Genomic DNA, 12,941 nt, shown 5'->3' on the forward strand with positions numbered 1-12,941 from the left:
ATGAACATGGTTCCAGAAGTCTAGGCAGTGACCACAAGCGTATCAAGTTGAGTTAATGAAGAGAAACCAATGTAGGACTGAAGAGAGATGAACAATCAGAGGGTAATTTTTACTCAGAAAAGCAATTAGGAGCAGCAGCCAAACAAATTGAGAAAGTAATGTTTGAGGATAATAAAACAGAATGGACTTATACCAAATTAACTCGATTACTTAAGCTAGAGCCAGCTAAGGTGCGAGTAAAGCCAAAAAGGAAAAGTCGCAAACCCTAGAGTTGGTGAGAGGAGATTAAGAGGGCGATAGAGAAACGTCAGGAGGCGTCCAGGGAACCCACATATGCCATGAAGAGGGGGGAACCAGAATATGAAGCAGACAGGAAATGGGATACCTTCATAAAGTGTAGAAGGGAATCATCCTATTTGATTAATGAGAAAATTTGAAGAAGGGTGCCCATTGGGTGTCAAAAGTAGATAAAATGATAGAAAAGTACCTAAAAAATTCTGGAAACATCTAATTGCAATGAGTAATAAGACTAAGCTAGAGAAAAGGTTTATTGTTACAGATCAGGGTATTCGGCTAGAAGGAGATAAAGCAATGAAACACATAGGAACAAGGATGACAGAAAAATTTAAAGAAAGAAATGTTGCACATAATTTATCAAAGGAGGATAGACCGGTTACTAAAACCCAAACAAGCATTAATAGAGGTAGTGAACAAAGCGGTAGTGGATGGCAAAACCCCCAATGAATGGCGATTAACTAGAATGAACATGATATATAAGGGAAAGGGGGACAAAGCTGAAGTAAGTAACTACTGTCCCATAACAGTGATATCTGTGGTTTACAGGGTGGTGATGCAGATTATAAATGAGAGATTGCAGGCTTGTGTGGAACGAGGGGTGCTAGGGGAGCTACAAAATGGGTTCCGGAAACAAAGTAGGTTAGAGGACAATCGGTTTTCATTGGCGCAGTGTATAGAGATTGCTGAAAACGAACACAGGCCCCTATGGCTAGCATTTCTGGATATTAGGGGAGCCTACGACAACGTTATTCAAGAGTATTTGTCCGACATACTGAGCACACTGGATGTGGAAGATGGAGTAATTCATCTTTGAAAACATATATATAAAGGTAACAGTGCTTATAAAATGGGCAAAAATGTATCAGGGCCCGTAAACATACAGTGGGGGCTTAGGCAAAGATGCACTTTGTCTCCTTTGTTGTTCATGTTGTACCTGCAAGGGTTGGAGACCAAGCTAAGAGAGGAGCGGACTAGACTTCAACCTTTCTTTTTTCATGCAAGGGGAATGAATTAAACAGTCATTACCGGGACTAATACACGCGGATGATATAGTGCTAATGGCTGACAACAAGGAAGATTTGAAGAAGTTTATAGACATATATGGCACAGAGGGAGATAGATTAGGTTCCAAGTTTAGTAAGGAAAATCTGCAGTCATGATATTTAATGATGAGGGCGGCAAGCATAGAATACAGAAATTCACGCTAGAAGTAGTGGATGAGTACAAGTATCTTGGGGTGTGGATAAATAACGGTGCTGAGTATCTGACAGAGCATGAAAAATATGCAATGAATAAAGATAGTAGGAATGCAGCTGCCATGAAAAATAGGGCACTGGGGAATTATATAGGTATGAAGTGGTAACAAGGATCTGGAAAGAGGTGATGGTTTCTAGCCTGACTTTCGGTAATGCCGTCCTGTGCATGAGACCAGATGTTCAAGCAAGGTTAAAAATCAAACAACGCGGCGTAGGGAGGCTAGCTTTGGGAGCACATGGCCATACACCAAATCACTGGGGGGGGGGGGGGGGGGTACAGGGTGATATGGGATGGGCGTCGTTCGAGAGCAGAGAAGCTAGCAGTAAGATAGCATTTGAGGAGCGATTGATAAAAAGGGGGGAAAAGCAGTGGGCTAGGAAAGTTTTCAGATACCTGCACGTAAGGAATGTTGGCGCGAAATGGGTGAAAGCGAACTAGAAAATCGACAAGCAAATATATGGACAGCAGTATGGGGAAAATCAGCAATTATTTATTTCAGATACTGTCAATCCCATTGGGATTTTTACAGGATGGGCACATAGTAAGAAGGTACAAAGCGAATACAAATGGAATGGTATATATTAAGAACACTGTTGTTTGCAAGTAATTACATGAGTATGGGAAAAAAACACAGATAGCAGAAAATAAAACACATAACGAAAGAGTATATTTCACAGAAAAGGGTGCGATTTTATACATTGTAAGTAGTATGTTCATACAGATGCTGTTATATGCAGTGATACGAGCGGTCTGTTGTACTTGTATAATTATTATTTATTTATCTATTTTAATTACCGCGCAACTGTTCTTCTACCAGAGTTACAAATTTCTGCAAAGATGTATTAGTAGTGATAGAGGGGTTCAAACTATTCCAATCTTTTATGGCAAGCGGAAAAAATGAATATCTGAAACAGTCGGTTCGGAATGCGTACTCTCTAAGGATTAATGGGTGCTTATGCCGGGATGGTCTCGATTCATCTACAGATATATATAACGAAGTATCTATGTTTAACGAGTTATGAACTAATTGGAACAATAATTTTAGTCGTGCTAGTCTGGCGCGTTTCTGTAAAGTAAGAATACATGCTTGGTTTAGTAGTTGGGATGGTGAATCACTGGTCCTGTATTTGTTAAAGATAAATCTAATTGCCTTTCTCTGTACTCCTTCTAGTTTGTTAATGAGCTGTTGTGTGTAGGGAAACCAAATCGTGTTTCCATATTCGAGAACTGATCGTATAAATGTGTTATATGCTAACAGTTTGGTCTCCGGTGGCGCTTCTCGAAGCCGTCTTCTAAGGAAGAACAATCGTTTTAAAGCAGATGATACTATACTGTTAATATGTGATTCCCATCTTAGATCATGTGAAATGATTAATCCAAGGTATTTGTGTTCGTGAACTCGGGTGAGCGGTATGTTATTGATGCTGTACACATATTCGGACCTTTGTTTTTTACGGGTTACACATAAGAAGGCTGTTTTTTTAATGTTCAATTCCATTTGCCACTTGTGACACCATATTACCACTTCATGAAGGGCGCTGTTTAAATCATCGTGGTCATTTACAGTGTTAATTTCGTTGTAAAGTATGCAGTCATCGGCAAAAAGTTTAATTTTAACTTGTAAGTTAGAGGGCAGATCATTAAGGAAGATAAGAAATAAAAGTGGAGCAAGGACGCACCGTTGGGGTACTCCCGACGTAACGAGCGCAGTAGAAGAAATTTCATTGTTTAACTACAACATACTGAGATCGGTTAGTTAAGTAGTCCTCGATCCAGTTGATAATAGGGCCGTTACCTAAAGTTGATCTAAGTTTGCTAATTAGTTTTTTTATGGCTTACTCTGTCAAACGCCTTAGAGAAATCAAGTGCAATCAAGTCAACTTGCTTTTGGTTATCAATGCTCTGGAACAAATCATGTGTTAGTTCGAGTAATTGGGTGATAGTTGAAAGTCTCCTTCGAAATCCATGTTGAACAGGCGATAAAATGTTTTCTTGCTTAACATAACTGGTGATATGCTTTAGTATGATGTGTTCCAATAATTTTCCTACCGTGCACGTTAGTGATATTGGTCTATAATGTGAAACGTCATCTTTGCTTCCTGTTTTGTGTATAGGAATAACTTTCGCTATTTTCCATTCATTAGCTAGACTACAGGTTGATAAAGATTTATTGAACAATAAATGTAAATATTTCGCGTTGACTTCAGCATATCTTTGCAAAAAAGTGTTTGGAATATTATCAGGACCATTTGCTTTTTTTGTGTCTGTTGATAATAGTAGGTTGAGCACGCCTGTCTCAGTTATTGTTGGCATGTCTAGCGGTGTTTGAATGCGCTGAATACTCTCCGGTGTGCAGCCATCGTCAACTGTGAACACAGATTGGAAGTATGTATTTAAGGAATTTGCAAAATTTTGATTTTGTCCTTGCCAATTGATGGTGTCTTCTTGTGTTTTGGGGGTGAGGTATTTCCAAAATATTCCAGGGGAGTGTTTTAAAAAATTAGGAAGCGTAACTGAGAAGTAGTTTGTTTTCGCTGCCATAATTTTTGCTTTCATTTCACGGATGGCGTTCGCGAGCTTATGTTTTACCTTAGAGTCATTTTTTGATTCTAGTGATTTCCTTAGTCGTTTTACTTTGCGTTTCCCATGAATGATATCGCGTGTTATCCAAGGGTTACGCGTATTTGTTCGTTTGGTCTTCAATGGTACAAAGTTTTTGATGCAGTGCGATACAATGGCCTTGAAGCTTCCCCACAGCGTATCTATATTTGTACCTTGGTAATTAGCGAGTTCTTCAAACGATTCGTACTCCGAAATTAGGTAATTAAGTATGCTTGAATCATCAGCGTTTGTGAAGTCTGGGTAAGTAGTTTTCGAGATAGTACGAGCTGCTGTTGCTTGAATGGGTGTGGTGCACAATGTTAGCTTATGATCTGATATGCCATCGAGGACTGCTAAGTTGGTTTGATCGATCGCAAAGTGATTGCTGAGGAAGATGAGGTCAAGAATGTTAGATGCACTACCTTGAACACGTGTAGGCTCGTTGATAACTTGGAACAAGTCAAAACTAAACATAATATCAAAAAGAGGTTCAGAACACGGTGAGCGGTACGACATGCTTTGCCAATCTATATCTGGTAGGTTGAAGTCCCCAAGAAGGATCAGTCTGGATTTTAACATATTGTTGCATATAATCATACAGCGAGACCAATGCAGGCTGATCTGCCGAAGGACTGTGGTAAACACAACCTACAGTGACAGTGTTCGTTCCAAATAACAACTTACAAAAGAGTGCCTCGGCACCCTCAACTTCTGGTAAGATTTCGAAGGAAATTTTTTGTTTATTAGTATAGCCACTCCTCCTCCACGTGTTATCCTGTCTTTGCGCACGATAGCATAGTTTGGTGGGGCAATTTCTTTGTCACTGATATCGCCGGTTATGATATCGGTTATGAAAAAGGTTAAAGAAACAGCTCTGTGGAAAACAGGGATGCTGACGAAATGGGCACGTGGAACATACAGGATCATTAAGCAGGAAACTGCCAAAGGAAATATCTATAATTGTAGGGGAAGCTCTTTGCTGTTTGAGGCCAGGACGGGAGTTTTGCGGACTAAGACACAAAGAGTCAGGTACCACGAGATAGACACGTTGTGCGTTGCGTGCGGAGAGGAGGAGGAAACGGCTGAACACTTGATATTTTTCTGTAAAGGGCTTCACCCTACCGTGGAAAGCAGCGGGGCTGATTTATTCAAAGCAATGGGGTTTAAGAACAGTGAAGGGAAAGTAGATTTCAAGCGGGTAGAAGTAACCAAGCGAAAGTTATCTGATTCGTGGCTAAAATCACGACAAGAGTAAAATTTCATAAGTCAAGGATAGGTGGGGTGAGCCACCGCCCGATATAAAGGGTTCAGCCTTATTCATCCATCTATCCATCCATCGTTGAGTTTCCGTTTTCATACGCTTAACTACAAGTGCGAACGATACAAATTGTACGTAGACAGCGTTGATTTATACTCGCTCGATTTATAGACAACTGGGTGCTGATGAACGCGCTTAAAGCCCGAGATACATGGAGCGTTTTTTGGGCGATTTTCGCCCGACGGCGCGCATTTGACGCCCGGTCTCGAAAAAAACGCCCGCCGCCGCCGATCTGGCCCCGCCAGATATTGACGCGCGGCGTCCGGAGAGACCGGAAGCGGCAGCCGGGGCAAGCCAATAGCAGCGCAGAAAGCCCGCTCTTCCGGTTTGGCTGCCTCCACCGCCGCCGCCGCCAACATGGCCGCCATGGCCGACGAGCTCTGCTGTGTTTATTGCACGAAAATGTTGTTATCGTGAAAATAAACGCTTCACGAGACATGAAATGTCACTTTTTTTGGAGAACACGACCAAATCTTGGATCGAAATTCCCGCTTTTCCTCCCTGAAGCGAAGGTGCCGAAGAAAACCGCAGCCGATGGTAGCCACGGCTGAGCGGGCATCGAAAGGTACGCGACCGCATGCATTCGAGCGCAGAAAACCTTGTAGATATCTATGCACGCGTGCTGCAATCAGTACAGTGGTGTCTAAATGAACAATTTCGTTATTCTGAATAAGGAGTCGGCGTCGCTGCTCTCAAAGAGCTCCTCGCTCAATGGTATTTGCCACTTGTTGATCACATTGCTTTCGCGCTGAGAGATACGCGGCGGCGGGCTGCCGCTGTTTCGCTCCATGTATCTCCGGCCGGGCGTCGCGCCGCCGCGCCGTTTTCTGCCGCGCGAACATCGTCGGAAAAAACGTCGCATGTATCCCGGGCTTAAAGCGCGCTCCAGATGAAATTGCGTTCCGTATCTCAGGTTGTTTTGTTTTTGTCCGTTCTCTGCTGTCGGTGTTTCGTCCGTTGTCACGAAACTCTGAAAGTGAGTGGCCCTTCCACACATGAACGGGTGGATTCAGATAACTGAATTTTGGGAATTCGCATGGAAGCACGCCCTCTACTGTGTGCGTTAGGGGTTGGAGTGTGCTTTCAAGGGGTTGTCAAAACACCAAGTGCTTTTTGTTCAAGCTCGGTCGTAGCGAAATTTGCCCCACTGTCTCTTTCGACAATTGATTGAGTAGTCAGCATGAGATCCGACTGATGTCGCTAGGGAAGCGAAGTTGACTAAAACGAGCCGAGTGGATTCAAAGGCCAGGAAGGTATTTTTAACTTGCTTTTTGACCTGGACGCTAAAACAGCAGATGGCCCTGATAAGATACCCGAAGTTTTCCTGCACCGTAATGCTGAATGGATTTCGCACTACTTGTTGACAATATATAAGGCCTCGCTAGAGCAGTGCTCTGTTCCGTCAGACTGGAGGAATGCCCGCGTCATTCCTATATTCAAATCAACCGATCGCATGTCCGTTTCCAATACTGCCCGAGCTCCTTGACCTCGACAAGCTGTAAAATAGTGGAACACATTATATGCCGCCATTTGACTGCATTTCTGAAATAAAATAATCTCTTATCAGACGCTCAGCATGGGTTTCGACGTGACTTGTCGGCCGGATTAAGAAAAATGGGGGCCTGGGCTAATGCGCATACAGGCCCCCTTTCCCTCTACTGCCCCCCCCCCCCCCCCCCGTCGCCTGCTACGGTACTGGAAATGTGCCATGTTTCATTTTAATTCCACAAATTAAAAAGAACAAAGGGGGATAGACGGGATTATTATTAATGTTGTTATTATAAGAAAAACAACAAAACTTGCTTGTAACGCGTGCTGTTGTAAACACGAACACTTACGTTCACTTTGTGATTAATCTGCATTCTGTTTTCAGCAAAAGCTAGGCTTTAAGGGAAGGTTTAGTGCACTCAAGACGAACAAGAACGTTGAGAAGACAACACAGCTCAGATGTGGATCCTTCTGAAGCTAGGCTTTGTTTGCATCACTAAGTTTAATCCCGCGAGGGGACGCATGGTTGTATCCAAAACATTCTTTATTAAAATTCAAGCATCAGACTGCAGTAATCGGTATACACGTTACGTTATAAATATGCAATAGATTTATACAATACTTAAGGCAATACAAACACCATAAAAATGCAATAGAATACAGAAGAAAATTACCAACTCTAAATGCAAAACATTGTTTGAAAATATTTTCGTTAAAGGTAAGACAAGCAAGGACGACACCAAATAAACGTGGCACTATCAAAAACAACAAACATAGTTTTTTATAAGCACGCTAAACATCACAAGAACAAACAAGAGACGAACAACGAAGATTTGCATATCTTGAATTACACTGCTCATCGTTTCATTTGCAACGTGGAGACTGGGAGGCGACATAACGAAATTATTGGAACTATTCATGCATAGCGCAAACAGTCCTATTTTAAAATGGCATGTTTCGTCGCGCCTTCGCGTTGGCGAAATCAGATATAGTCGTTCGAAGGACAGATCGCGGTGGAGGTCACTTTCAATGGACATAATAGCAAGCAAGTTCACCTTGTCGTCAAGGTGGCTCGAACGAAGGCGATTTTTTATCAGCGACAACTTTGAAAACGATCGTTCGTTCTTGCGGTTTGCCACGGGTATGCTTAAGTACATTCGCAAAGCAATAGAAAGGTTCGGAAACACATCAATAAGCTTTCTTTCGTGCAGCAACTTCATTATTCCCAAGGGACTCGTGTCCTGGCACATAGAGTTGTGCAGACTTCAGCGGAAAATGCTGGCTACAAATCATTTTTTAGGTTTTCATCAACTTCTCAGCCTGCTGTGCCAGAGAGACCTCGCTCCCAACTTCTGCCAGAAATTTTAAGAATCCGAACCATTCGCCGAGTTCAGTGTAGGCAGCCTTTCGCACTCGCAAAGGAGAGCCAAGACTATTAAGTACAACATATTAGGTCTTAACGATAAGCTTTTTCTACCTTGTAGCGCACTATCGCTTTTTCCGCCCGGGTGCTTACTCGAAACGATGCGTTTGCCCTCATCCTGATAACATTGATTGGTACTTATCGTGCCTGCTCTCTCTTCGAACGTAGCAAAGAGAGGTCGCAAAGAATTAACAAAGCCTTCTAGAGAGCTCAGCAGGTCTACATCAGTTTGAAATGTCTAGCCCTGGTTTCTGAAGTGCTATGCTCCTCTTGTCAAAGCGCTCCAAGATTTCCCTCCAGAAAATCGCCATGAATGCAGTCTCTAGTATTGTCATTTTCTTGACGAGAGAGAGCACTTCGTTCCTATAGTGTCACCGTTTTCTTCCTCGTTCTTTGATATAGCTTCAAGGCAACACAAGAATGCATTGAAAATTTTCAGAATGGCCTTACATGATTCAGCGTGTCTTAACAACCTGTTCTCGGAGATACTTTTCAAAACAAGCTGCTGCCAGTTCTGCCCATGCTGTCCAAAAGATACCTCCATCGCTTAGGTGGGGCAACAAAGCACACATACAGTATCCGAATTCAGTGAAAAATGCCTCAAGGCAACTCTCAACGCTACACGCGGCAACTAAGTTCAGTGAATGACCAGCACGCGGGGCGTAGGCTGCCAATTCGTTCAGGTGTGTGATTTGAGCTTGCAGTACTTTGTATTTTCCTGACTTATTACTCGCATTATCATAAGCTTGACCCCTACAATCATTAATTGAGGTGCCATTGGTCGTCAAGAGGAACATCCCGTACGGTATCGAAATGATACAAGCTGGTATGGGATTCGATTTAAACAAAATCAAGAAAGCGTTCGCACACTTTCCCATTTATATAGTATCGTAAAACAACTGACAGCTGAAAAGAATCCTCGGGAGCCCCGCGGTCCTCCTATTGTTGTAAATCGGACCCCGCCTCCGACGCGCGCGCTCAGGCGCGAGTTGTCCATCGAGTTGAACCCAGGCTCCAACCCGATGGACACATCCTACGCGTACCGGCGGAGCGCCTACGCTCACGGGCGTACGCTGGATCCTTTCTGCGCATGCGCAAAGCGCCACGCGCGAGCAGGGCGCAGATATCTGTACATGTCAGATATCCGCGCCTGAGCGGGCGCGCTTGCGCGTGCATTGGAAGCGGGGTCCGGTTTACAACAATAGGAGGACCGTGGGGCTCTCGGGGACACTTTTTCTTCATGGCTTGAAGCTCTCTCGGGTTCCTGGAACTTTTCTTCGCGGTTTAGGTTGCCCTTTCAGCGCCCCCAAATCTCCTTTCTTCACGCTTGAAATTCCTTCGGTCGGCTCGAGAGGGGGAACGCGCCAGCACAGGGAGCATGGAGGTGGATGCCTTATGTCGACGCCCGTCGCGGCGCGGCGCTAGGCGCGCAGGCGCTCCTCCGTACGCCTACGATGTGTGCATCGAGTTGGGGCTGTCCAGATATCTGCGCCCTGCTCGCGCCTGCGCGCGCGTCGCGCTTTGCGCATGCGCAGACGGGATCCAGCGTACGCCCGTGCGCGTAGGCGCTCCGTCGGTACGCGTAAGATGTGTCCATTGAGTTGGGGTTACGGCTCGGAAAGTTGTGTATTTTCTGCGTGGATTTGAAATTCGCGCCAAATTAAACTAGCGCGACGTGGCTCCATCTGGCGTCAGAATATTTTGTTGCTACTACAATCTGCCACCAACGTCTTAGTCGTCTGTGTTCGTGCGCTCTGGTTTTTACTCATAACTTGGACACACTCCAGCTCTTTCCTTCCTTTATTCTTGCTTGGACTGTATTCAGGAAGGATATCTGCTCTTTTTGTTCGAGCTTGTGGTGCGGAAAGTGGGATGCAAGGCCACATCCAAAAGCGCCTCCCCCCCCCCCCTTTCCCCTCCCGGCAGCTACACAATAAGGCATTGTCAGTGCCAAAACACAGGAAGGGGGCTCCCTATTCAGGACAGTGTCGGAGAACAGCATTGTCCCTTGCCCAGCACAGGGGCGCAGTAACCTAGGCGGCCCTACAAGTCACGAATGCAGCGGCAAATATTCCTCATAGGAGGCCCTCGAGCCAATTAGGCAGTTTCAGTTTCACGTACGTACAGAGTTAGTGTACGCAAACGTGAGAAGTGTACGTAGAAACGCGCATGTCGTTTCAAATCCTTTTAGTTCCACGTACGCGACAGACGCCGCGCGTTTTTCCCAGCGCCATCTACTGATAGATGCAGACAATGCTTGCTGTAGCCACTCCAAGACAAGACGAGTGAAAACCAAGCAAGTCGAATTGCATCGGAGCCAGTGAGGTTAACCTCATTTGTCAGAGCGCTGCTTCGTTAGGATTAACAGCTGGGAAGTCTCCTTCATATCTGAAGAACAGCTATTTGTCGCTTGACACTTTATGCGAGGGTAAGAATGGGCAAACTGAAGCGAATACAATAGTTTAGAACACGATATCGAGTCGAGGGATTGGCGACGAAGCTGCTTTCGCTGTGAAGCGGGCAGGCAGGGCGCCGCCATGTTGTCAACGCTACGTACGCAAGCTACACAAAGACCGCAACGTAAACACTCATGAGTGGACTCAGCCGGGCTCACTCACGCTCATTTCATATCATGATCACAGCCGTGAGTGAGTCCGGACTCACATTTAGATCATGATCTGAGTCTTGGTAAGTCCGGGGTCACATCAGATCATTATCAGTCGGGGTCAGTCCGGTCTAGTTTCTTGTGCACTCGTAATACTTAATCTTCTAATCCAGATAATGACGCAAAGCAATTTCATTGTTTCCTGATGTGTAACTTCTTTGGCTGTTGCACTTTAGGTTATAAAAACACGAGCTTGGTCTCGGTGGATATTACGTGTCTGGCGGTAACGCGCTTGCTGTAGTTCATTTGTTGTTTCTTAATTAATTGCAAAACGCATGCAGCGGCCTAAGATCTTTGCATTCCCTGAGGGCCAGCTACAGGCCTCTAGGCCTCTCAGGCAGGCCTCACTAGAGGGTAGCTGCAGTTAAGAGCACAGCGCATCACAGTGTTAGAATTTTTTTAAATTTTCACTTTAAGTTAGTCAATAGGTTTTAACTTTACCCTGCCTGTTACCCATAGCATCATATTTTTGACGTTTAATTCTTTCTTTTTATGCATAAAATGTCCCAAAACATACTCCGTCTGGACGCACGGTCAGAAGGCTAGACCTTATCTGGAAGAAAGGAATTTATACATGCGAATGTCGATACTAAATGCGGATTCTTTTTTGCTTTATTATTACGCGCCATACCGTAGTAATGGAAGCGCGAAAAGTAGCTTTACATTTGACAGCGTTGCACGAAATTGACCAAAACCTGAACCAAACTGAGAAAGACCGCATGAAGACAAGCACGGGCAAATGTCTCTTGCAAACTATTTCTTCGTTCACTTCTCCTGTTCCTCAGTGACCGGCACATCTTTAAATTTTCATGGTAGGGGCCCAAAGTGGCCGAAAAAAGGAAAGCGATGATGTGAAAGGTTTGGGGTGGTCGACGGCAGGTTTCTTTTCTGGTTAGGAATCGTTTGACTGTGCCAATTAAGATTCGAGTAAGAGCCCTTTTTGGTAGTTTGCTATGAACCGAGGCTGATGCTTTCATCAAAGTTGGTTCTTTGGTCTTAGTCCCCACAATATTCGACTATTCGAGTGTGCTCACTTGTGAAATAGCGAACGTCGTTTCTTTGTTGCCGCATGGGCAAGTAGCAGAATATAGAGCGCGCTCCAAATGAAAACGATCTTTCACAGAGGAAATGTTCAGTCTTGTTGGAGAAGTGGGGAAGTGCCTCTTTAGCTGTATTAAAGGGAAGTTGTTGAAAGTACACAGGAGAGAAGTCCAGAAAGCTTTCCAGTGAATATAAATTTACGGGGTCCAGGGTTATTCAACACACGTACCGCGCCTTGTGAGAGAGATCACAGCATTGTCGTGTGGAGCCCTCCTACCCCATGCTGGCGGCGTTGCTGTCCATGTCACCTTGAGCGCGCCGTGTCACCTTGCTTGCTACGCGTCCCCGGAACAGGGTGATTGACTGTTTCGCTAGAGGAAGGCTGAAATACACGTGTCTTTTGAAGCTGGAGCATTACTTGGCTTGTGCGTAAACCGGGCCGTAGCCTGAAAGCCGTGGCAGGCACGCTTGGCAGGGACGCCGCACGCGAGTGACGTCATCAGCATTATTGTGACTTTCTCCTTCCGAGAAGGGCAAGACGACTTCCGCGATGAATGGAAACAGGTCTGGAGGCGCCCCTCCTTCTGCCTGGGGTACAATACGCCCTCTCTCAGATAACAAAGCAGACCAAGCTGAAGCAGAGGGTGTTGGCTCAAGATGGAAGCGGCTGACCCCCTCGGCCGCATGAGCGAGATACCACTGTTCCGCATGACTTGATGTACGTGCAAACAGTGGCGTGTTGCCTCCGCGAGATACACTAGGAAATACGATGCGCCCTTGTCGTATTCATGTAAACATGGCTAGAGATTACACAAAAGGGAAAGTACTCGCCGCAGCGGTGATTCGGCCTT

Source organism: Amblyomma americanum, chromosome 8 (assembly GCF_052857255.1).
Source record: "Amblyomma americanum isolate KBUSLIRL-KWMA chromosome 8, ASM5285725v1, whole genome shotgun sequence".
Classification (NCBI taxonomy): Eukaryota; Metazoa; Arthropoda; class Arachnida; order Ixodida; family Ixodidae; genus Amblyomma; species Amblyomma americanum.